Genomic DNA, 23,888 nt, shown 5'->3' with positions numbered 1-23,888 from the left:
AGCCGAGCCACAGCCAGCATCTGCAGTATTTTCTTTTGATTGGTCTTGCCTGCTGTGGAAGGAATGTTTAAACACGAGCTGCTGATTGTCAGCACCTCACCTCTTTCTCGATTGTCTGTTGCAATCTCACTCACTCACTCACTCACTCACTCACTCACTCACTCACTGTGAGACACGTCACGTCACGTCCCTAGTTTACCTTAAAGAGGTTTCCTTCCACGGCAGTTCGTTAGTGACGGAGAATGAGTGACGTAGGTCCGTTGAGACCCAACCCTCTCCCATCTGATTGGTGGCCTACTGGCAAAGTTACCAATCTGTCACGCAGTCCGAGCAAGAAAGGAGAAAACGGCAACTTCTTTCAACTGATCCACTGTTGCAATTAGAAACGGTGGCAAAAATGTGCCCAGAACGGCAGTGCTGCGAGACTGCTTTAAACACAGTCAGGCAGAGAAAAAAGAAGGAGGGCAAACAGGACCCAAGATCAATTCGCATCGAGCGCGGTATCGCTTCTCGGCCTTTTGGCTAAGATCAAGTGGTCAAGTGGGGGAAGGCAACCATTTGGAGCCTTCCTGCCATTGTATGCCGGGGGGATGCAGTCAGGGAGAAATCCCCTCGGGCAGAGTGTAGAGCTTTGGCTTGTAGAGCTTTGGCTTGATGTAATGTCACTGCAAGGAATCTGGAATGAATCTGTAAGGCAATAAGGCACCCCAGAGTGTCAGAAAAAAAAAAAAAAAAAAAAATCTGTTCTTATCAGTTTAATATCTGATACGTCCCCTATCTGGGGACCATATATTAAATTGATTTTTGGAACAGGGAGATGGAATAGGGGCTTGCTCCGTCCACTCCACGCATCGACCCAGTATTGCAGTGTCTCTGGGAACGGTGCACCTCCCTGTGGGGAGATATTCAAAAAGAAAAACAGCTCGTTCCCAGCGTCTCTGTACATGTGTGTGTGTGTATGTATTATTAGTGAGAATAAAGCATATATATTGCACTGACTTTCTCAGCTCAGTGGTATCTTTTTCTTCTCCTGGGCTGAGTGCCGCTCGCACGCACGCACGCACGCACGCACGCAGCCAGCGATATAATTGAAACTGCAAAATAACTGGACGTCCAGCTTGAGAGACAGCTTTCAATTGCAATAGGCGTTTCCGAAACATTAACTCCTCGTTTCTTTCGGGGGAGGAGCAGCTTGAGAGACAGCTTTCAATTGCAATCGGCACTCCTGAAACATTAACGCCTTGTTGCTTGCGACAGTTAACCCAGCCATTAACATGACAACGGACAGGGCCCAGTCAGGGAGCAGCTTGAGAGACAGCTTTCAATCGGCACTCCTGAAACATTAACGCCTTGTTGCTTGCGACAGTTAACCCAGCCATTAACATGACAACGGACAGGGCCCAGTGAGGGAGCAGCTTGAGAGACAGCTTTCAATCGGCACTTCCGAAACATTAACGCCTCGTTTCTTTCGGGGGAGGAGCAGCTTGAGAGACAGCTTTCAATTGCAATCGGCACTCCTGAAACATTAACGCCTTGTTGCTTGCGACAGTTAACCCAGCCATTAACACGTCTTGTCTTTTTATTTCCCATCTCCAGCCAGCCAGCCAGGCAGGCAGCCGAGCCACAGCCAGCATCTGCAGTATTTTCTTTTGATTGGTCTTGCCTGCTGTGGAAGGAATGTTTAAACACGAGCTGCTGATTGTCAGCACCTCACCTCTTTCTCGATTGTCTGTTGCAATCTCACTCACTCACTCACTCACTCACTCACTCACTCACTCACTGTGAGACACGTCACGTCACGTCCCTAGTTTACCTTAAAGAGGTTTCCTTCCACGGCAGTTCGTTAGTGACGGAGAATGAGTGACGTAGGTCCGTTGAGACCCAACCCTCTCCCATCTGATTGGTGGCCTACTGGCAAAGTTACCAATCTGTCACGCAGTCCGAGCAAGAAAGGAGAAAACGGCAACTTCTTTCAACTGATCCACTGTTGCAATTAGAAACGGTGGCAAAAATGTGCCCAGAACGGCAGTGCTGCGAGACTGCTTTAAACACAGTCAGGCAGAGAAAAAAGAAGGAGGGCAAACAGGACCCAAGATCAATTCGCATCGAGCGCGGTATCGCTTCTCGGCCTTTTGGCTAAGATCAAGTGGTCAAGTGGGGGAAGGCAACCATTTGGAGCCTTCCTGCCATTGTATGCCGGGGGGATGCAGTCAGGGAGAAATCCCCTCGGGCAGAGTGTAGAGCTTTGGCTTGTAGAGCTTTGGCTTGATGTAATGTCACTGCAAGGAATCTGGAATGAATCTGTAAGGCAATAAGGCACCCCAGAGTGTCAGAAAAAAAAAAAAAAAAAAAAATCTGTTCTTATCAGTTTAATATCTGATACGTCCCCTATCTGGGGACCATATATTAAATTGATTTTTGGAACAGGGAGATGGAATAGGGGCTTGCTCCGTCCACTCCACGCATCGACCCAGTATTGCAGTGTCTCTGGGAACGGTGCACCTCCCTGTGGGGAGATATTCAAAAAGAAAAACAGCTCGTTCCCAGCGTCTCTGTACATGTGTGTGTGTGTATGTATTATTAGTGAGAATAAAGCATATATATTGCACTGACTTTCTCAGCTCAGTGGTATCTTTTTCTTCTCCTGGGCTGAGTGCCGCTCGCACGCACGCACGCACGCAGCCAGCGATATAATTGAAACTGCAAAATAACTGGACGTCCAGCTTGAGAGACAGCTTTCAATTGCAATAGGCGTTTCCGAAACATTAACTCCTCGTTTCTTTCGGGGGAGGAGCAGCTTGAGAGACAGCTTTCAATTGCAATCGGCACTCCTGAAACATTAACGCCTTGTTGCTTGCGACAGTTAACCCAGCCATTAACATGACAACGGACAGGGCCCAGTCAGGGAGCAGCTTGAGAGACAGCTTTCAATCGGCACTCCTGAAACATTAACGCCTTGTTGCTTGCGACAGTTAACCCAGCCATTAACATGACAACGGACAGGGCCCAGTGAGGGAGCAGCTTGAGAGACAGCTTTCAATCGGCACTTCCGAAACATTAACGCCTCGTTTCTTTCGGGGGAGGAGCAGCTTGAGAGACAGCTTTCAATTGCAATCGGCACTCCTGAAACATTAACGCCTTGTTGCTTGCGACAGTTAACCCAGCCATTAACACGTCTTGTCTTTTTATTTCCCATCTCCAGCCAGCCAGCCAGGCAGGCAGCCGAGCCACAGCCAGCATCTGCAGTATTTTCTTTTGATTGGTCTTGCCTGCTGTGGAAGGAATGTTTAAACACGAGCTGCTGATTGTCAGCACCTCACCTCTTTCTCGATTGTCTGTTGCAATCTCACTCACTCACTCACTCACTCACTCACTCACTCACTCACTGTGAGACACGTCACGTCACGTCCCTAGTTTACCTTAAAGAGGTTTCCTTCCACGGCAGTTCGTTAGTGACGGAGAATGAGTGACGTAGGTCCGTTGAGACCCAACCCTCTCCCATCTGATTGGTGGCCTACTGGCAAAGTTACCAATCTGTCACGCAGTCCGAGCAAGAAAGGAGAAAACGGCAACTTCTTTCAACTGATCCACTGTTGCAATTAGAAACGGTGGCAAAAATGTGCCCAGAACGGCAGTGCTGCGAGACTGCTTTAAACACAGTCAGGCAGAGAAAAAAGAAGGAGGGCAAACAGGACCCAAGATCAATTCGCATCGAGCGCGGTATCGCTTCTCGGCCTTTTGGCTAAGATCAAGTGGTCAAGTGGGGGAAGGCAACCATTTGGAGCCTTCCTGCCATTGTATGCCGGGGGGATGCAGTCAGGGAGAAATCCCCTCGGGCAGAGTGTAGAGCTTTGGCTTGTAGAGCTTTGGCTTGATGTAATGTCACTGCAAGGAATCTGGAATGAATCTGTAAGGCAATAAGGCACCCCAGAGTGTCAGAAAAAAAAAAAAAAAAAAAAATCTGTTCTTATCAGTTTAATATCTGATACGTCCCCTATCTGGGGACCATATATTAAATTGATTTTTGGAACAGGGAGATGGAATAGGGGCTTGCTCCGTCCACTCCACGCATCGACCCAGTATTGCAGTGTCTCTGGGAACGGTGCACCTCCCTGTGGGGAGATATTCAAAAAGAAAAACAGCTCGTTCCCAGCGTCTCTGTACATGTGTGTGTGTGTATGTATTATTAGTGAGAATAAAGCATATATATTGCACTGACTTTCTCAGCTCAGTGGTATCTTTTTCTTCTCCTGGGCTGAGTGCCGCTCGCACGCACGCACGCACGCACGCACGCAGCCAGCGATATAATTGAAACTGCAAAATAACTGGACGTCCAGCTTGAGAGACAGCTTTCAATTGCAATAGGCGTTTCCGAAACATTAACTCCTCGTTTCTTTCGGGGGAGGAGCAGCTTGAGAGACAGCTTTCAATTGCAATCGGCACTCCTGAAACATTAACGCCTTGTTGCTTGCGACAGTTAACCCAGCCATTAACATGACAACGGACAGGGCCCAGTCAGGGAGCAGCTTGAGAGACAGCTTTCAATCGGCACTCCTGAAACATTAACGCCTTGTTGCTTGCGACAGTTAACCCAGCCATTAACATGACAACGGACAGGGCCCAGTGAGGGAGCAGCTTGAGAGACAGCTTTCAATCGGCACTTCCGAAACATTAACGCCTCGTTTCTTTCGGGGGAGGAGCAGCTTGAGAGACAGCTTTCAATTGCAATCGGCACTCCTGAAACATTAACGCCTTGTTGCTTGCGACAGTTAACCCAGCCATTAACACGTCTTGTCTTTTTATTTCCCATCTCCAGCCAGCCAGCCAGGCAGGCAGCCGAGCCACAGCCAGCATCTGCAGTATTTTCTTTTGATTGGTCTTGCCTGCTGTGGAAGGAATGTTTAAACACGAGCTGCTGATTGTCAGCACCTCACCACCTCACCTCTTTCTCGATTGTCTGTTGCAATCTCACTCACTCACTCACTCACTCACTCACTCACCACTCACTCACTGTGAGACACGTCACGTCACGTCCCTAGTTTACCTTAAAGAGGTTTCCTTCCTCGGCAGTTCGTTAGTGACGGAGAATGAGTGACGTAGGTCCGTTGAGACCCAACCCTCTCCCATCTGATTGGTAGCCAAGCCAAGCCAAGCCAAGCCAAGCCAAGCCAAGCCAAGCCAAGCCAAGCCAAGCCAAGCCAAGCCAAGCCAAGCCAAGCCAAGCCAAGCCAAGCCAAGCCAAGCCAAGCCAAGCCAAGCCAAGCCAAGCCAAGCCAAGCCAAGCCAAGCCAAGCCAAGCCAAGCCAAGCCAAGCCAAGCCAAGCCAAGCCAAGCCAAGCCAAGCCAAGCCAAGCCAAGCCAAGCCAAGCCAAGCCAAGCCAAGCCAAGCCAAGCCAAGCCAAGCCAAGCCAAGCCAAGCCAAGCCAAGCCAAGCCAAGCCAAGCCAAGCCAAGCCAAGCCAAGCCAAGCCAAGCCAAGCCAAGCCAAGCCAAGCCAAGCCAAGCCAAGCCAAGCCAAGCCAAGCCAAGCCAAGCCAAGCCAAGCCAAGCCAAGCCAAGCCAAGCCAAGCCAAGCCAAGCCAAGCCAAGCCAAGCCAAGCCAAGCCAAGCCAAGCCAAGCCAAGCCAAGCCAAGCCAAGCCAAGCCAAGCCAAGCCAAGCCAAGCCAAGCCAAGCCAAGCCAAGCCAAGCCAAGCCAAGCCAAGCCAAGCCAAGCCAAGCCAAGCCAAGCCAAGCCAAGCCAAGCCAAGCCAAGCCAAGCCAAGCCAAGCCAAGCCAAGCCAAGCCAAGCCAAGCCAAGCCAAGCCAAGCCAAGCCAAGCCAAGCCAAGCCAAGCCAAGCCAAGCCAAGCCAAGCCAAGCCAAGCCAAGCCAAGCCAAGCCAAGCCAAGCCAAGCCAAGCCAAGCCAAGCCAAGCCAAGCCAAGCCAAGCCAAGCCAAGCCAAGCCAAGCCAAGCCAAGCCAAGCCAAGCCAAGCCAAGCCAAGCCAAGCCAAGCCAAGCCAAGCCAAGCCAAGCCAAGCCAAGCCAAGCCAAGCCAAGCCAAGCCAAGCCAAGCCAAGCCAAGCCAAGCCAAGCCAAGCCAAGCCAAGCCAAGCCAAGCCAAGCCAAGCCAAGCCAAGCCAAGCCAAGCCAAGCCAAGCCAAGCCAAGCCAAGCCAAGCCAAGCCAAGCCAAGCCAAGCCAAGCCAAGCCAAGCCAAGCCAAGCCAAGCCAAGCCAAGCCAAGCCAAGCCAAGCCAAGCCAAGCCAAGCCAAGCCAAGCCAAGCCAAGCCAAGCCAAGCCAAGCCAAGCCAAGCCAAGCCAAGCCAAGCCAAGCCAAGCCAAGCCAAGCCAAGCCAAGCCAAGCCAAGCCAAGCCAAGCCAAGCCAAGCCAAGCCAAGCCAAGCCAAGCCAAGCCAAGCCAAGCCAAGCCAAGCCAAGCCAAGCCAAGCCAAGCCAAGCCAAGCCAAGCCAAGCCAAGCCAAGCCAAGCCAAGCCAAGCCAAGCCAAGCCAAGCCAAGCCAAGCCAAGCCAAGCCAAGCCAAGCCAAGCCAAGCCAAGCCAAGCCAAGCCAAGCCAAGCCAAGCCAAGCCAAGCCAAGCCAAGCCAAGCCAAGCCAAGCCAAGCCAAGCCAAGCCAAGCCAAGCCAAGCCAAGCCAAGCCAAGCCAAGCCAAGCCAAGCCAAGCCAAGCCAAGCCAAGCCAAGCCAAGCCAAGCCAAGCCAAGCCAAGCCAAGCCAAGCCAAGCCAAGCCAAGCCAAGCCAAGCCAAGCCAAGCCAAGCCAAGCCAAGCCAAGCCAAGCCAAGCCAAGCCAAGCCAAGCCAAGCCAAGCCAAGCCAAGCCAAGCCAAGCCAAGCCAAGCCAAGCCAAGCCAAGCCAAGCCAAGCCAAGCCAAGCCAAGCCAAGCCAAGCCAAGCCAAGCCAAGCCAAGCCAAGCCAAGCCAAGCCAAGCCAAGCCAAGCCAAGCCAAGCCAAGCCAAGCCAAGCCAAGCCAAGCCAAGCCAAGCCAAGCCAAGCCAAGCCAAGCCAAGCCAAGCCAAGCCAAGCCAAGCCAAGCCAAGCCAAGCCAAGCCAAGCCAAGCCAAGCCAAGCCAAGCCAAGCCAAGCCAAGCCAAGCCAAGCCAAGCCAAGCCAAGCCAAGCCAAGCCAAGCCAAGCCAAGCCAAGCCAAGCCAAGCCAAGCCAAGCCAAGCCAAGCCAAGCCAAGCCAAGCCAAGCCAAGCCAAGCCAAGCCAAGCCAAGCCAAGCCAAGCCAAGCCAAGCCAAGCCAAGCCAAGCCAAGCCAAGCCAAGCCAAGCCAAGCCAAGCCAAGCCAAGCCAAGCCAAGCCAAGCCAAGCCAAGCCAAGCCAAGCCAAGCCAAGCCAAGCCAAGCCAAGCCAAGCCAAGCCAAGCCAAGCCAAGCCAAGCCAAGCCAAGCCAAGCCAAGCCAAGCCAAGCCAAGCCAAGCCAAGCCAAGCCAAGCCAAGCCAAGCCAAGCCAAGCCAAGCCAAGCCAAGCCAAGCCAAGCCAAGCCAAGCCAAGCCAAGCCAAGCCAAGCCAAGCCAAGCCAAGCCAAGCCAAGCCAAGCCAAGCCAAGCCAAGCCAAGCCAAGCCAAGCCAAGCCAAGCCAAGCCAAGCCAAGCCAAGCCAAGCCAAGCCAAGCCAAGCCAAGCCAAGCCAAGCCAAGCCAAGCCAAGCCAAGCCAAGCCAAGCCAAGCCAAGCCAAGCCAAGCCAAGCCAAGCCAAGCCAAGCCAAGCCAAGCCAAGCCAAGCCAAGCCAAGCCAAGCCAAGCCAAGCCAAGCCAAGCCAAGCCAAGCCAAGCCAAGCCAAGCCAAGCCAAGCCAAGCCAAGCCAAGCCAAGCCAAGCCAAGCCAAGCCAAGCCAAGCCAAGCCAAGCCAAGCCAAGCCAAGCCAAGCCAAGCCAAGCCAAGCCAAGCCAAGCCAAGCCAAGCCAAGCCAAGCCAAGCCAAGCCAAGCCAAGCCAAGCCAAGCCAAGCCAAGCCAAGCCAAGCCAAGCCAAGCCAAGCCAAGCCAAGCCAAGCCAAGCCAAGCCAAGCCAAGCCAAGCCAAGCCAAGCCAAGCCAAGCCAAGCCAAGCCAAGCCAAGCCAAGCCAAGCCAAGCCAAGCCAAGCCAAGCCAAGCCAAGCCAAGCCAAGCCAAGCCAAGCCAAGCCAAGCCAAGCCAAGCCAAGCCAAGCCAAGCCAAGCCAAGCCAAGCCAAGCCAAGCCAAGCCAAGCCAAGCCAAGCCAAGCCAAGCCAAGCCAAGCCAAGCCAAGCCAAGCCAAGCCAAGCCAAGCCAAGCCAAGCCAAGCCAAGCCAAGCCAAGCCAAGCCAAGCCAAGCCAAGCCAAGCCAAGCCAAGCCAAGCCAAGCCAAGCCAAGCCAAGCCAAGCCAAGCCAAGCCAAGCCAAGCCAAGCCAAGCCAAGCCAAGCCAAGCCAAGCCAAGCCAAGCCAAGCCAAGCCAAGCCAAGCCAAGCCAAGCCAAGCCAAGCCAAGCCAAGCCAAGCCAAGCCAAGCCAAGCCAAGCCAAGCCAAGCCAAGCCAAGCCAAGCCAAGCCAAGCCAAGCCAAGCCAAGCCAAGCCAAGCCAAGCCAAGCCAAGCCAAGCCAAGCCAAGCCAAGCCAAGCCAAGCCAAGCCAAGCCAAGCCAAGCCAAGCCAAGCCAAGCCAAGCCAAGCCAAGCCAAGCCAAGCCAAGCCAAGCCAAGCCAAGCCAAGCCAAGCCAAGCCAAGCCAAGCCAAGCCAAGCCAAGCCAAGCCAAGCCAAGCCAAGCCAAGCCAAGCCAAGCCAAGCCAAGCCAAGCCAAGCCAAGCCAAGCCAAGCCAAGCCAAGCCAAGCCAAGCCAAGCCAAGCCAAGCCAAGCCAAGCCAAGCCAAGCCAAGCCAAGCCAAGCCAAGCCAAGCCAAGCCAAGCCAAGCCAAGCCAAGCCAAGCCAAGCCAAGCCAAGCCAAGCCAAGCCAAGCCAAGCCAAGCCAAGCCAAGCCAAGCCAAGCCAAGCCAAGCCAAGCCAAGCCAAGCCAAGCCAAGCCAAGCCAAGCCAAGCCAAGCCAAGCCAAGCCAAGCCAAGCCAAGCCAAGCCAAGCCAAGCCAAGCCAAGCCAAGCCAAGCCAAGCCAAGCCAAGCCAAGCCAAGCCAAGCCAAGCCAAGCCAAGCCAAGCCAAGCCAAGCCAAGCCAAGCCAAGCCAAGCCAAGCCAAGCCAAGCCAAGCCAAGCCAAGCCAAGCCAAGCCAAGCCAAGCCAAGCCAAGCCAAGCCAAGCCAAGCCAAGCCAAGCCAAGCCAAGCCAAGCCAAGCCAAGCCAAGCCAAGCCAAGCCAAGCCAAGCCAAGCCAAGCCAAGCCAAGCCAAGCCAAGCCAAGCCAAGCCAAGCCAAGCCAAGCCAAGCCAAGCCAAGCCAAGCCAAGCCAAGCCAAGCCAAGCCAAGCCAAGCCAAGCCAAGCCAAGCCAAGCCAAGCCAAGCCAAGCCAAGCCAAGCCAAGCCAAGCCAAGCCAAGCCAAGCCAAGCCAAGCCAAGCCAAGCCAAGCCAAGCCAAGCCAAGCCAAGCCAAGCCAAGCCAAGCCAAGCCAAGCCAAGCCAAGCCAAGCCAAGCCAAGCCAAGCCAAGCCAAGCCAAGCCAAGCCAAGCCAAGCCAAGCCAAGCCAAGCCAAGCCAAGCCAAGCCAAGCCAAGCCAAGCCAAGCCAAGCCAAGCCAAGCCAAGCCAAGCCAAGCCAAGCCAAGCCAAGCCAAGCCAAGCCAAGCCAAGCCAAGCCAAGCCAAGCCAAGCCAAGCCAAGCCAAGCCAAGCCAAGCCAAGCCAAGCCAAGCCAAGCCAAGCCAAGCCAAGCCAAGCCAAGCCAAGCCAAGCCAAGCCAAGCCAAGCCAAGCCAAGCCAAGCCAAGCCAAGCCAAGCCAAGCCAAGCCAAGCCAAGCCAAGCCAAGCCAAGCCAAGCCAAGCCAAGCCAAGCCAAGCCAAGCCAAGCCAAGCCAAGCCAAGCCAAGCCAAGCCAAGCCAAGCCAAGCCAAGCCAAGCCAAGCCAAGCCAAGCCAAGCCAAGCCAAGCCAAGCCAAGCCAAGCCAAGCCAAGCCAAGCCAAGCCAAGCCAAGCCAAGCCAAGCCAAGCCAAGCCAAGCCAAGCCAAGCCAAGCCAAGCCAAGCCAAGCCAAGCCAAGCCAAGCCAAGCCAAGCCAAGCCAAGCCAAGCCAAGCCAAGCCAAGCCAAGCCAAGCCAAGCCAAGCCAAGCCAAGCCAAGCCAAGCCAAGCCAAGCCAAGCCAAGCCAAGCCAAGCCAAGCCAAGCCAAGCCAAGCCAAGCCAAGCCAAGCCAAGCCAAGCCAAGCCAAGCCAAGCCAAGCCAAGCCAAGCCAAGCCAAGCCAAGCCAAGCCAAGCCAAGCCAAGCCAAGCCAAGCCAAGCCAAGCCAAGCCAAGCCAAGCCAAGCCAAGCCAAGCCAAGCCAAGCCAAGCCAAGCCAAGCCAAGCCAAGCCAAGCCAAGCCAAGCCAAGCCAAGCCAAGCCAAGCCAAGCCAAGCCAAGCCAAGCCAAGCCAAGCCAAGCCAAGCCAAGCCAAGCCAAGCCAAGCCAAGCCAAGCCAAGCCAAGCCAAGCCAAGCCAAGCCAAGCCAAGCCAAGCCAAGCCAAGCCAAGCCAAGCCAAGCCAAGCCAAGCCAAGCCAAGCCAAGCCAAGCCAAGCCAAGCCAAGCCAAGCCAAGCCAAGCCAAGCCAAGCCAAGCCAAGCCAAGCCAAGCCAAGCCAAGCCAAGCCAAGCCAAGCCAAGCCAAGCCAAGCCAAGCCAAGCCAAGCCAAGCCAAGCCAAGCCAAGCCAAGCCAAGCCAAGCCAAGCCAAGCCAAGCCAAGCCAAGCCAAGCCAAGCCAAGCCAAGCCAAGCCAAGCCAAGCCAAGCCAAGCCAAGCCAAGCCAAGCCAAGCCAAGCCAAGCCAAGCCAAGCCAAGCCAAGCCAAGCCAAGCCAAGCCAAGCCAAGCCAAGCCAAGCCAAGCCAAGCCAAGCCAAGCCAAGCCAAGCCAAGCCAAGCCAAGCCAAGCCAAGCCAAGCCAAGCCAAGCCAAGCCAAGCCAAGCCAAGCCAAGCCAAGCCAAGCCAAGCCAAGCCAAGCCAAGCCAAGCCTGGATCTTGGAATGTGCCACTCGGCAACACTCAATCCTGGACAGCTCCTTCAGCTGGAAGACCAGCAGGTCTCGGGTGGACCAAAGGGCCTTCTTCACCGACATGATGGTCTTCCAGCAGCAGTTGATATCTGCCTCTGTGTGCGTCCCGGGGAACAGCCCGTAGAGCACAGCGTCCTGTGTTATCGGACTGTTTGGGATGAACCGGGACATAGAGAACAGAGAAACATAGAAAATAGGAGCAAGAGTAGGCCATTCAAAATGATCATGGCTGATCGTCTAACTCAGTACCCTGTTCCCGCTTTTTCCCCATATCCCTTGATCCCTTTAGCATGAAAAAATTTATCTATCTCCTTCTTGAATACATCCAATGACTTGGCCTCCACTGCCTTCTGTGGCAGAGAATTCCACAGGTTCACCACCCTCTGAGTGAAGAAATTTCTCCTCCTCTCGGTTCTAAATGGCATACCCCGTATCCTGAGACTGTGACCCCTGGTGCTGGACTCCCCAGCCATCGGGAACATCCTCCCTGCACCTAATATTTGGTCTGATCTTGATCTACACTTGATCTGAGCCAAAAGGCCGAGAAGCGATAACCGGTAAACTCCCGCTCCTGCTCCATTCTTCCTCGGACTCTCTCTACTTCTTCAAAATGGTGTTGGGTGACTGAGCTTAGGTGTGAAGAGTGGCCGGCAGACTTTGAGCAAGAGAACATTTTTTGCCAGGACATCTAACCAAGATGAAAAGCCATCTCCGTAACACCCCCCTTCCCTTTGGCTGAGGTAACACGATCACAGCTTTTGCATTTTCGGGTGCTTAATCAACGGGCGCGCAGGATCTCAATGGAGCGCAGAATCGGTCCTGCAGCTGCCAAGTAAAGTCTGGGGTTTGCTAAGGCTGGTTCCCGGCAATAAGTCGTAGGAGACAGGCAGGGTGGCATGGGAATAGACTGCAGCAGGCGTGGCGGGCAGGGCGGGGTGCATGTGCCCAACACCACCAACCCCCATCCACCCACCCATCCTTTTCCAATAGAGGCGCCCGTGCCTGCAGTCGCACGGAAATCCAACAGGGGGCAACCTCCAGCTTAGCTGTCGAGCGGGAAACGTGGTGAGGCCTCACCCTGAAATATAGGCCAAGTCCCCATGGACAGATACGGGAAGAAAAACACAATGGTGGCTGCTTACCTTGCTGAGCAGGAGTGAAAGTGGCGTCAGCGGCGTTGGCAACATGGCGCACCGGCCGGGCGAGGAACAACGCGTAGCGAGCATCAACCTACGAAGGAAAGGAGAGCATGGTCAAGCAGCTGTAAAAAGTTTTCCTTCTTTTATAACAATATTGACCACAGTAATAACATATGGTCCAAAAAAGAAACAAAATCTGTTTTTGTTTTTCGAATCTCCCCGAAGGGAGCTGCACCGATCCTGGAAGCACTGCTATACCAGGTCGATGCGCGGAGTGGACGGAGCAAGCTCTCGGTCCATCTCTCTGTTCCAAAAATCAATTTATCATTCGGTCCCGAAGCCGAGAAGCGATAACCTCCTGAATAGACGTTTGCCATTTGATTGACTGTGAAAAGACTGACTGTCAAAGTGGAAATGGCAACTCAAGCCCTCTGCTGGTGACACTGCTGCTACTGTAGGGAGCCATGTGTTCAGCCTCATGTATCTGTTTCCAGGGGATTGATTGCAATGCCCCTGGTGGTCCAGTGGTTAGGATGTTACATTTATAAATTCTTGTTGAGACCCGGGTTCAAATCCCGGTCAGGGGATGATTTTCTGGTGCAGATGAATTGGCACCATCAAGAAAATCTCTCATCCTGAGCGCAATGCTCCACCCAAACCAGTGCCTTTTACTCACCTTAACACTCATTTTGGAGCACAGTTTAATCTCACAGCTTTCAATGTGGCCATTCACAGTGCACTCTCTCCAAACACACACACTGTCTGCTTGCTTTTTTAAAGTCAGCAACGTGAAGTTATTTCGCCTCTCACTTGTGGCAGTTTAAACGTTGCCAACCGTTAACATTGTGTCTCTCGCACTCTCTGTTTCAGGAAATGTCTGATTTGGAAACAATTAATTCTGGAACTGCAATTTTAAAACTGCAGTAATTTTTCACACAACAACTGGAGTTAAATGCTTCAGGTCAGGAGACCAAGTCTGTGGAAAGTGGCATGTCCCAATACACAGGCTTGCAGCTTCCTGAAAAGTGACCTGAGACTGACGTCTTTCCCTCCAAGGTAAAACTGCAAGAGGGAAAAGGAAGAAAGGGAGTGGCACTCATCCAGACCAGGAGAAAACAAACAACACCCCAGTTGCAATATATCAGCATTCTGAGTAATAATCCAGGCTCCAAAAATCTGTTCAGCATTTTTAATATCTGGGCGCACCGTTCCCAGAGACAGTGCAAGAGCAACACAGGAGGCACGTTCAAATGCACCAGCAGCCCAAACAAATAATCCAGCAACTAATCTGTAACTCCTGCATGATCCCTTTAAATACCGCTGGTGGCGGGGGATGTGGGGGGTCTTTCATGCCCTTTAAGTTATGTTCAGCTGTGCGAGGTTGAGACAGTGCTTTGGATGGAGTGTGGAGTTCCAAAATAGAAGCAGTCCCTTTAAATCAGTGTCGTACAAATGAGTTACTGCCCCCGGGGTGCAATCGGAAAAACCGAGGCCAGTACCAATCAGAGGTGTGACGTGATGCTCGAGGAAGGGAACAGGCTTATCCTAGCTGCTAGAAAAGTGAAAACTATCCATACTGTAAAAAAGTCTGTCACAAAACTTTTGACTTGAAATACAAAATAGTGAGCTTACCTGAGCGTGTGTCACAGCCTTTGCCCTCTGACCCCTTTATCTCTCCCAGCTGGTCTCCTTTTTTTTGCCCTTTCAGTGTTACGTCCTGGTTTCTTGTGCTTACTGTAGCTTCCAGACTCCTCCTGGCAATACGCTTGGCCGGCCTCTACTTGTGAGTGCTCTGTGACAGATCAGTGCTCTGTATTCTTTCTGCCATCAGTCGTGGTTTCTCAAGGAGAAACATTTAACTCGTTCAATCATCTCTTGCCTGCGTAAAATCCAGGTAGAACCTAAAATGCTGCTGTTTCATCCGCTCCCAGCACTGTGTGTTTTGTCTTTTCCTCAGTTTGGGTGTGAGTGGGTATTGTTGTCTCCAGCCCTCCTTGCTGACACAGACAGGTTTCAGGTACAGAGATGGGCCAACACCATGACCCCTCCCCCGACTCCAGCCCATTAAACAAAAGCAGACATCAGGCCCATTAACTGAGCAGAAATAAATGGTCAGAGAACTAAATCTGGCTTCACAATGGGCCACAAAAAAATCTTAAGAAGGGGGGCAGACAGATCAGAGCAGGAGGGAGTTTACAAATTATAATTTCTTGGCTTTTGGTTAAGATCAAGTGTAACATTCTTAACAAATTACCATGTGATGTCCCCTATCTGGGGGCCAAATATTAAATTTTGCAACACAGAGATGGAATAAGGACTTGCTCCACCATTGCAGGGGCTGCAGGAAAGTTTCACTCTCCCCCCGCCCTCCTTCAGGGGAAACCTCGAAGTAACAGATCGACTATTGAATTCTTAGACCGAGATGCCTTTGAGTAGCTCACAATTATGGAGTCACTCACACCCTCTCTTCTCTCTCCAGCTCCTTCTTTGCTCGTGATCATTAATTAAGCATTTTTTCAATGTCAATTTATATTTTATTTCATAAAATTTACGGATACACACAGTTCAATGTAAAAAGAGAAATGAAATTTCAAGCAATACAGTTCAAACCAATACAACAATAACAACTTGCATTTATATTGGGCCTTTAATGGAGTGAAACTTCCCAAGGTGCTTCACAGGAGCGATTATCAAACAAAATTTGACACTGGGACACATAAGGAGATATTAGGACAGGTAACTAAAAGCTTGGTCAAAGTGGTAGGTTTTAAGGAGTGTTTTAAAGGAGGCGAGAGAGGTAGAGAGGCAGAGAGGTTTAGGGAGGCAATTCCAGAGCTTAGGGCCGAGGCAACTGAAGGCACGGTCACCAATGATGACATTTGGCCGAACGTCTTGTCGCCAGAACTGACCAACAGGGCCCGGGATGTAGCCTGAATGGCAGTGAGAATGGGAGGGGAGAGATTAAGGGAGGAAATGAGGGCAGTGAACTCAGAGGAGAGAGAGCATGATGAGTTGAGATGGACGTTGAAATCATCAAGGATGAGAAGTCGCTCGGTGCAGAGGCTGAGGGAGGAAATCAGTGAAGATATCTCAGTGAGAAACTTTGTGTGGGACTTGGGTGGGCGGTAGAGAATGAGGATTTTAAAGGAGAGGCAATTAAATGCAGATCGTACACACTACGATCCCGTTATTACAATTGAAGTCACAATCCAAATCTTCTAATACATTCTGTACAATACAAGGTGGGGTGGCCTTCCACGGTGCCTTTCCCCGTAGAGCTTTTGCGTAGGTCGCACCTCGCCTCAGTGCGTCCCGCAGCACGTACTCCTGGATCTTGGAATGTGCCACTCGGCAACACTCAATCCTGGACAGCTCCTTCAGCTGGAAGACCAGCAGGTCTCGGGTGGACCAAAGGGCCTTCTTCACCGACATGATGGTCTTCCAGCAGCAGTTGATATCTGCCTCTGTGTGCGTCCCGGGGAACAGCCCGTAGAGCACAGCGTCCTTTGTTATCGGACTGTTTGGGATGAACCGGGACATAGAGAACAGAGAAACATAGAAAATAGGAGCAAGAGTAGGCCATTCAAAATGATCATGGCTGATCGTCTAACTCAGTACCCTGTTCCCGCTTTTTCCCCATATCCCTTGATCCCTTTAGCATGAAGAAATATATCTATCTCCTTCTTGAATACATCCAATGACTTGGCCTCCACTGCCTTCTGTGGCAGAGAATTCCACAGGTTCACCACACTCTGAGTGAAGAAATTTCTCCTCCTCTCGGTTCTAAATGGCATACCCCGTATCCTGAGACTGTGACCCCTGGTTCTGGACTCCCCAGCCATCGGGAACATCCTCCCTGCACCTAATATTTGGTCCCCAGAGAGGGGACGTATCAGATATTAAACTGATAAGAACAGAAACTACACTTGATCTGAGCCAAAAGGCCGAGAAGCGATAACCGGTAAACTCCCGCTCCTGCTCCATTCTTCCTCGGACTCTCTCTACTTCTTCAAAATGGTGTTGGGTGACTGAGCTTAGGTGTGAAGAGTGGCCGGCAGACTTTGAGCAAGAGAACATTTTTTGCCAGGACATCTAACCAAGATGAAAAGCCATCTCCGTAACACCCCCCTTCCCTTTGGCTGAGGTAACACGATCACAGCTTTTGCATTTTCGGGTGCTTAATCAACGGGCGCGCAGGATCTCAATGGAGCGCAGAATCGGTCCTGCAGCTGCCAAGTAAAGTCTGGGGTTTGCTAAGGCTGGTTCCCGGCAATAAGTCGTAGGAGACAGGCAGGGTGGCATGGGCAATAGACTGCAGCAGGCGTGGTGGGCAGGGCGGGGTGCATGTGCCCAACACCACCAACCCCCATCCACCCACCCACCCATCCTTTTCCAATGGAGGCGCCCGTGCCTGCAGTCACACGGAAATCCAACAGGGGGCAACCTCCAGCTTAGCTGTCGAGCGGGAAACGTGGTGAGGCCTCACCCTGAAATATAGGCCAAGTCCCCATGGACAGATACGGGAAGAAAAACACAATGGTGGCTGCTTACCTTGCTGAGCAGGAGTGAAAGTGGCGTCAGTGGCGTTGGCAACATGGCACACCGGCCGGGCGAGGAACAACGCGTAGCGAGCAACAACCTACGAAGGAAAGGAGAGCATGGTCAAGCAGCTGTAAAAAGTTTTCCTTCTTTTATAACAATATTGACTACAGTAATAACATATGGTCCAAAAAAGAAACAAAATCTGCTTTTTGTTTTTCGAATCTCCCCGAAGGGAGCTGCACCGATCCTGGAAGCACTGCTATACCAGGTCGATGCGCGGAGTGGACGGAGCAAGCTCTCGTTCCATCTCTCTGTTCCAAAAATCAATTTAATATTCGGTCCCCAGATAGGGGACGTATCAGATATTAAACTGATAAGAACAGAAACTACACTGGATCTGAGCAAAAAGGCCGAGAAGCGATAACTTCCTGAATGGATGTTTCCCATTTCACTGTCTGCGAAAAGTCTCTCAAAGTGGAAATGGCAACTCAAGCCCTCTGCTGGTGACACTGCTGCTACTGTAGGGAGCCATGTGTTCAGCCTCATGTATCTGTTTCCAGGGGATTGATGGTAACTCCCCTGGTGGTCTAGTGGTTAGGATGCAATATTTAAAACTCATTTGTCGTCCTGGGTTTGAACCCAGTCAGGGGATGATTTTCTGGTGCAGATTAATTGGCACCGTCAAGAAAATCTCTCATCCTGAGCGCAATGCTCCACCCAAACCAGTGCCTTTTACTCACCTTAACACTCAGTTTGGAGCACAGTTTAATCTCACAGCTTTCAATGTGGCCATTCACAGTGCACTCTCTCCAAACACACACACTGTCTGCTTGCTTTTTTAAAGTCAGCAACGTGAAGTTATTTCGCCTCTCAATTGTGGCAGTTTAAACGTTGCCAACCGTTAACGTTGTGTCTCTCGCTCTCTCTGTTTCGGGAAATGTCTGATTTGGAAACAATTAATTCTGGAACTGCCAGTTTAAAACTGCAGTAATTTTTCACACAACAACTGGAGTTAAATGCTGCAGATCAGGAGACCAAGTCTGTGGAAAGTGGCACGTCCCAATACACAGGCTTGCAGCTTCCTGAAAAGTGACCTGAGACTGACGTCTTTCCCTCCAAGGTAAAACTGCAAGAGGGAAAAGGAAGAAAGGGAATGGCACTCATCCAGACCAGGAGAAAACAAAAAACACCCCAGTTGCAATATATCAGCATTCTGAGTAATAATACAGGCTCCAAAAATCTGTTCAGCATTTTTAATATCTGGGCGCACCGTTCCCAGAGACAGTGCAAGAGCAACACAGGAGGCACGTTCAAATGCACCAGCAGCCCAAACAAATAATCCAGCAACTAATCTGTAACTCCTGCATGATCCCTTTAAATACCGCTGGTGGCGGGGGATGTGGGGGGTCTTTCATGCCCTTTAAGTTATGTTCAGCTGTGCGAGGTTGAGACAGTGCTTTGGATGGAGTGTGGAGTTCCAAAATAGAAGCAGTCCCTTTAAATCAGTGTCGCACAAATGAGTTACTGCCCCCGGGGTGCAATCGGAAAGCCGAGGCCAGTCGCTCCAAAATACAGCACAGCTCAGCCAGCATCTCCTTAGCAACCGCTGCCAGTGAATGATTATAATCACAAAAAGAATAGAGGTGGGAATGTCTGCAGCTTCCTCTGCAGTTTGTCAAGCAGTTATCTTAAAGTGTTTACACCATTGTTGTTTGGGCAATTGCTCGAGATGAGATTTCTTTTGAATCTTTTCCCTTCCTTCTTAAAGATTATTTTCTTCAAAATTTTAGAATTTTTCAACCCCAACCCACAGTTGTTCACAAGCTAAACTTGGGAACAAAACTCCATCCGTGCACAGCACAGTGACTGCCAGCCTGTGCTGATTTCCTCTCTCCTTTCTTTTTATCGTCATTTCAAACTACAATCAGTCCGTGTGCGGCTGCCAAGGTAAATGGCGAGGGAGGGCAGAAGGAAACCACCATGCAGGGGTGTGACGTGACGCTCGAGGAAGGGAACAGGCTTATCCTAGCTGCTCGAAAAGTGAAAACTATCCATACTGTCAAAAAGTCTGTCACAAAACTTTTGACTTGAAATACAAAATAGTGAGCTTACCTGAGCGTGTGTCACAGCCTTTGCCCTCTGACCCCTTTATCTCTCCCAGCTGGTCTCCTTTTTTTTGCCCTTTCAGTGTTACGTCCTGGTTTCTTGTGCTTACTGTAGCTTCCAGACTCCTCCTGGCAATACGCTTAGCCGGCCTCTACTTGTGAGTGCTCTGTGACAGATCAGCGCTCTGTATTCTTTCTGCCATCAGTCGTGGTTTCTAAAGGAGAAACATTTAACTCGTTCAATCATCTCTTGCCTGCGTAAAATCCAGGTAGAACCTAAAATGCTGCTGTTTCATCCGCTCCCAGCACTGTGTGTCTTGTCTTTTCCTCAGTTTGGGTGTGAGTGGGTATTGTTGTCTCCAGCCCTCCTGCTGACACAGACAGGTTTCAGGTACAGAGATGGGCCAACACCATGACCCCTCCCCCGACTCCAGCCCATTAAACAAAAGCAGACATCAGGCCCATTAACTGAGCAGAAATAAATGGTCAGAGAACTAAATCTGGCTTCACAATGGGCCACAAAAAAATCTTAAGAAGGGGGGCAGACAGATCAGAGCAGGAGGGAGTTTACAAATTATAATTTCTTGGCTTTTGGTTAAGATCAAGTGTAACATTCTTAACAAATTACCATGTGATGTCCCCTATCTGGGGGCCAAATATTAAATTTTGCAACACAGAGATGGAATAAGGACTTGCTCCACCATTGCAGGGGCTGCAGGAAAGTTTCACTCTCCCCCCGCCCTCCTTCAGGGGAAACCTCGAAGTAACAGATCGACTATTGAATTCTTAGACCGAGATGCCTTTGAGTAGCTCACAATTATGGAGTCACTCACACCCTCTCTTCTCTCTCCAGCTCCTTCTTTGCTCGTGATCATTAATTAAGCATTTTTTCAATGTCAATTTATATTTTATTTCATAAAATTTACGGATACACACAGTTCAATGTAAAAAGAGAAATGAAATTTCAAGCAATACAGTTCAAACCAATACAACAATAACAACTTGCATTTATATTGGGCCTTTAATGGAGTGAAACTTCCCAAGGTGCTTCACAGGAGCGATTATCAAACAAAATTTGACACTGGGACACATAAGGAGATATTAGGACAGGTAACTAAAAGCTTGGTCAAAGTGGTAGGTTTTAAGGAGTGTTTTAAAGGAGGCGAGAGAGGTAGAGAGGCAGAGAGGTTTAGGGAGGCAATTCCAGAGCTTAGGGCCGAGGCAACTGAAGGCACGGTCACCAATGATGACATTTGGCCGAACGTCTTGTCGCCAGAACTGACCAACAGGGCCCGGGATGTAGCCTGAATGGCAGTGAGAATGGGAGGGGAGAGATTAAGGGAGGAAATGAGGGCAGTGAACTCAGAGGAGAGAGAGCATGATGAGTTGAGATGGACGTTGAAATCATCAAGGATGAGAAGTCGCTCGGTGCAGAGGCTGAGGGAGGAAATCAGTGAAGATATCTCAGTGAGAAACTTTGTGTGGGACTTGGGTGGGCGGTAGAGAATGAGGATTTTAAAGGAGAGGCAATTAAATGCAGATCGTACACACTACGATCCCGTTATTACAATTGAAGTCACAATCCAAATCTTCTAATACATTCTGTACAATACAAGGTGGGGTGGCCTTCCACGGTGCCTTTCCCCGTAGAGCTTTTGCGTAGGTCGCACCTCGCCTCAGTGCGTCCCGCAGCACGTACTCCTGGATCTTGGAATGTGCCACTCGGCAACACTCAATCCTGGACAGCTCCTTCAGCTGGAAGACCAGCAGGTCTCGGGTGGACCAAAGGGCCTTCTTCACCGACATGATGGTCTTCCAGCAGCAGTTGATATCTGCCTCTGTGTGCGTCCCGGGGAACAGCCCGTAGAGCACAGCGTCCTTTGTTATCGGACTGTTTGGGATGAACCGGGACATAGAGAACAGAGAAACATAGAAAATAGGAGCAAGAGTAGGCCATTCAAAATGATCATGGCTGATCGTCTAACTCAGTACCCTGTTCCCGCTTTTTCCCCATATCCCTTGATCCCTTTAGCATGAAGAAATATATCTATCTCCTTCTTGAATACATCCAATGACTTGGCCTCCACTGCCTTCTGTGGCAGAGAATTCCACAGGTTCACCACACTCTGAGTGAAGAAATTTCTCCTCCTCTCGGTTCTAAATGGCATACCCCGTATCCTGAGACTGTGACCCCTGGTTCTGGACTCCCCAGCCATCGGGAACATCCTCCCTGCACCTAATATTTGGTCCCCAGAGAGGGGACGTATCAGATATTAAACTGATAAGAACAGAAACTACACTTGATCTGAGCCAAAAGGCCGAGAAGCGATAACCGGTAAACTCCCGCTCCTGCTCCATTCTTCCTCGGACTCTCTCTACTTCTTCAAAATGGTGTTGGGTGACTGAGCTTAGGTGTGAAGAGTGGCCGGCAGACTTTGAGCAAGAGAACATTTTTTGCCAGGACATCTAACCAAGATGAAAAGCCATCTCCGTAACACCCCCCTTCCCTTTGGCTGAGGTAACACGATCACAGCTTTTGCATTTTCGGGTGCTTAATCAACGGGCGCGCAGGATCTCAATGGAGCGCAGAATCGGTCCTGCAGCTGCCAAGTAAAGTCTGGGGTTTGCTAAGGCTGGTTCCCGGCAATAAGTCGTAGGAGACAGGCAGGGTGGCATGGGCAATAGACTGCAGCAGGCGTGGTGGGCAGGGCGGGGTGCATGTGCCCAACACCACCAACCCCCATCCACCCACCCACCCATCCTTTTCCAATGGAGGCGCCCGTGCCTGCAGTCGCACGGAAATCCAACAGGGGGCAACCTCCAGCTTAGCTGTCGAGCGGGAAACGTGGTGAGGCCTCACCCTGAAATATAGGCCAAGTCCCCATGGACAGATACGGGAAGAAAAACACAATGGTGGCTGCTTACCTTGCTGAGCAGGAGTGAAAGTGGCGTCAGTGGCGTTGGCAACATGGCACACCGGCCGGGCGAGGAACAACGCGTAGCGAGCAACAACCTACGAAGGAAAGGAGAGCATGGTCAAGCAGCTGTAAAAAGTTTTCCTTCTTTTATAACAATATTGACTACAGTAATAACATATGGTCCAAAAAAGAAACAAAATCTGCTTTTTGTTTTTCGAATCTCCCCGAAGGGAGCTGCACCGATCCTGGAAGCACTGCTATACCAGGTCGATGCGCGGAGTGGACGGAGCAAGCTCTCGTTCCATCTCTCTGTTCCAAAAATCAATTTAATATTCGGTCCCCAGATAGGGGACGTATCAGATATTAAACTGATAAGAACAGAAACTACACTGGATCTGAGCAAAAAGGCCGAGAAGCGATAACTTCCTGAATGGATGTTTCCCATTTCACTGTCTGCGAAAAGTCTCTCAAAGTGGAAATGGCAACTCAAGCCCTCTGCTGGTGACACTGCTGCTACTGTAGGGAGCCATGTGTTCAGCCTCATGTATCTGTTTCCAGGGGATTGATGGTAACTCCCCTGGTGGTCTAGTGGTTAGGATGCAATATTTAAAACTCATTTGTCGTCCTGGGTTTGAACCCAGTCAGGGGATGATTTTCTGGTGCAGATTAATTGGCACCGTCAAGAAAATCTCTCATCCTGAGCGCAATGCTCCACCCAAACCAGTGCCTTTTACTCACCTTAACACTCAGTTTGGAGCACAGTTTAATCTCACAGCTTTCAATGTGGCCATTCACAGTGCACTCTCTCCAAACACACACACTGTCTGCTTGCTTTTTTAAAGTCAGCAACGTGAAGTTATTTCGCCTCTCAATTGTGGCAGTTTAAACGTTGCCAACCGTTAACGTTGTGTCTCTCGCTCTCTCTGTTTCGGGAAATGTCTGATTTGGAAACAATTAATTCTGGAACTGCCAGTTTAAAACTGCAGTAATTTTTCACACAACAACTGGAGTTAAATGCTGCAGATCAGGAGACCAAGTCTGTGGAAAGTGGCACGTCCCAATACACAGGCTTGCAGCTTCCTGAAAAGTGACCTGAGACTGACGTCTTTCCCTCCAAGGTAAAACTGCAAGAGGGAAAAGGAAGAAAGGGAATGGCACTCATCCAGACCAGGAGAAAACAAAAAACACCCCAGTTGCAATATATCAGCATTCTGAGTAATAATACAGGCTCCAAAAATCTGTTCAGCATTTTTAATATCTGGGCGCACCGTTCCCAGAGACAGTGCAAGAGCAACACAGGAGGCACGTTCAAATGCACCAGCAGCCCAAACAAATAATCCAGCAACTAATCTGTAACTCCTGCATGATCCCTTTAAATACCGCTGGTGGCGGGGGATGTGGGGGGTCTTTCATGCCCTTTAAGTTATGTTCAGCTGTGCGAGGTTGAGACAGTGCTTTGGATGGAGTGTGGAGTTCCAAAATAGAAGCAGTCCCTTTAAATCAGTGTCGTACAAATGAGTTACTGCCCCCGGGGTGCAATCGGAAAGCCGAGGCCAGTCGCTCCAAAATACAGCACAGCTCAGCCAGCATCTCCTTAGCAACCGCTGCCAGTGAATGATTATAATCACAAAAAGAATAGAGGTGGAAATGTCTGCAGCTTCCTCTGCAGTTTGTCAAGCAGTTATCTTAAAGTGTTTACACCATTGTTGTTTGGGCAATTGCTCGAGATGAGATTTCTTTTGAATCTTTTCCCTTCCTTCTTAAAGATTATTTTCTTCAAAATTTTAGAATTTTTCAACCCCAACCCACAGTTGTTCACAAGCTAAACTTGGGAACAAAACTCCATCCGTGCACAGCACAGTGACTGCCAGCCTGTGCTGATTTCCTCTCTCCTTTCTTTTTATCGTCATTTCAAACTACAATCAGTCCGTGTGCGGCTGCCAAGGTAAATGGCGAGGGAGGGCAGAAGGAAACCACCATGCAGGGGTGTGACGTGACGCTCGAGGAAGGGAACAGGCTTATCCTAGCTGCTCGAAAAGTGAAAACTATCCATACTGTCAAAAAGTCTGTCACAAAACTTTTGACTTGAAATA

At 50.8% G+C, this 23,888-nt stretch overlaps 3 non-coding genes and 8 pseudogenes across 3 annotated transcripts; 6 read left to right on the top strand and 5 right to left on the bottom strand.

The window, feature by feature from the left end:
- The first annotated feature begins 685 nt into the window (after positions 1 to 685).
- On the top strand, positions 686 to 893 carry LOC137328386 (U2 spliceosomal RNA; annotated as a pseudogene).
- A 1,406-nt stretch (positions 894 to 2,299) lies between these two features.
- On the top strand, positions 2,300 to 2,507 carry LOC137328385 (U2 spliceosomal RNA; annotated as a pseudogene).
- A 1,398-nt stretch (positions 2,508 to 3,905) lies between these two features.
- On the top strand, positions 3,906 to 4,113 carry LOC137328384 (U2 spliceosomal RNA; annotated as a pseudogene).
- Positions 4,114 to 12,454: 8,341 nt separating this feature from the next.
- LOC137330551 (U2 spliceosomal RNA) lies at positions 12,455 to 12,582 on the bottom strand (annotated as a pseudogene).
- Positions 12,583 to 12,740: 158 nt separating this feature from the next.
- On the top strand, positions 12,741 to 12,817 carry trnai-uau (transfer RNA isoleucine (anticodon UAU)). The gene is given in 2 exon segments: positions 12,741 to 12,777; positions 12,783 to 12,817. It is a non-coding gene; the product is annotated as a tRNA-Ile (tRNA).
- Positions 12,818 to 14,432: 1,615 nt separating this feature from the next.
- Positions 14,433 to 14,605, top strand: LOC137330565 (U2 spliceosomal RNA; annotated as a pseudogene).
- A 1,469-nt stretch (positions 14,606 to 16,074) lies between these two features.
- LOC137328917 (U2 spliceosomal RNA) lies at positions 16,075 to 16,186 on the bottom strand (annotated as a pseudogene).
- Positions 16,187 to 17,003: 817 nt separating this feature from the next.
- LOC137328250 (U2 spliceosomal RNA) lies at positions 17,004 to 17,194 on the bottom strand. The gene has a single exon (XR_010964732.1). It is a non-coding gene; the product is annotated as a U2 spliceosomal RNA (small nuclear RNA).
- Positions 17,195 to 19,453: 2,259 nt separating this feature from the next.
- Positions 19,454 to 19,626, top strand: LOC137330564 (U2 spliceosomal RNA; annotated as a pseudogene).
- Positions 19,627 to 21,095: 1,469 nt separating this feature from the next.
- Positions 21,096 to 21,207, bottom strand: LOC137328916 (U2 spliceosomal RNA; annotated as a pseudogene).
- An 817-nt stretch (positions 21,208 to 22,024) lies between these two features.
- LOC137328249 (U2 spliceosomal RNA) lies at positions 22,025 to 22,215 on the bottom strand. The gene has a single exon (XR_010964731.1). It is a non-coding gene; the product is annotated as a U2 spliceosomal RNA (small nuclear RNA).
- Positions 22,216 to 23,888: the final 1,673 nt, after the last annotated feature.

This window comes from Heptranchias perlo, chromosome 12, assembly GCF_035084215.1.
Source record: "Heptranchias perlo isolate sHepPer1 chromosome 12, sHepPer1.hap1, whole genome shotgun sequence".
NCBI classification, from domain to species: domain Eukaryota; kingdom Metazoa; phylum Chordata; class Chondrichthyes; order Hexanchiformes; family Hexanchidae; genus Heptranchias; species Heptranchias perlo.
Note: the sequence above shows the minus strand (reverse complement) of the source record. Positions and strands in the feature narration are given on the sequence as shown.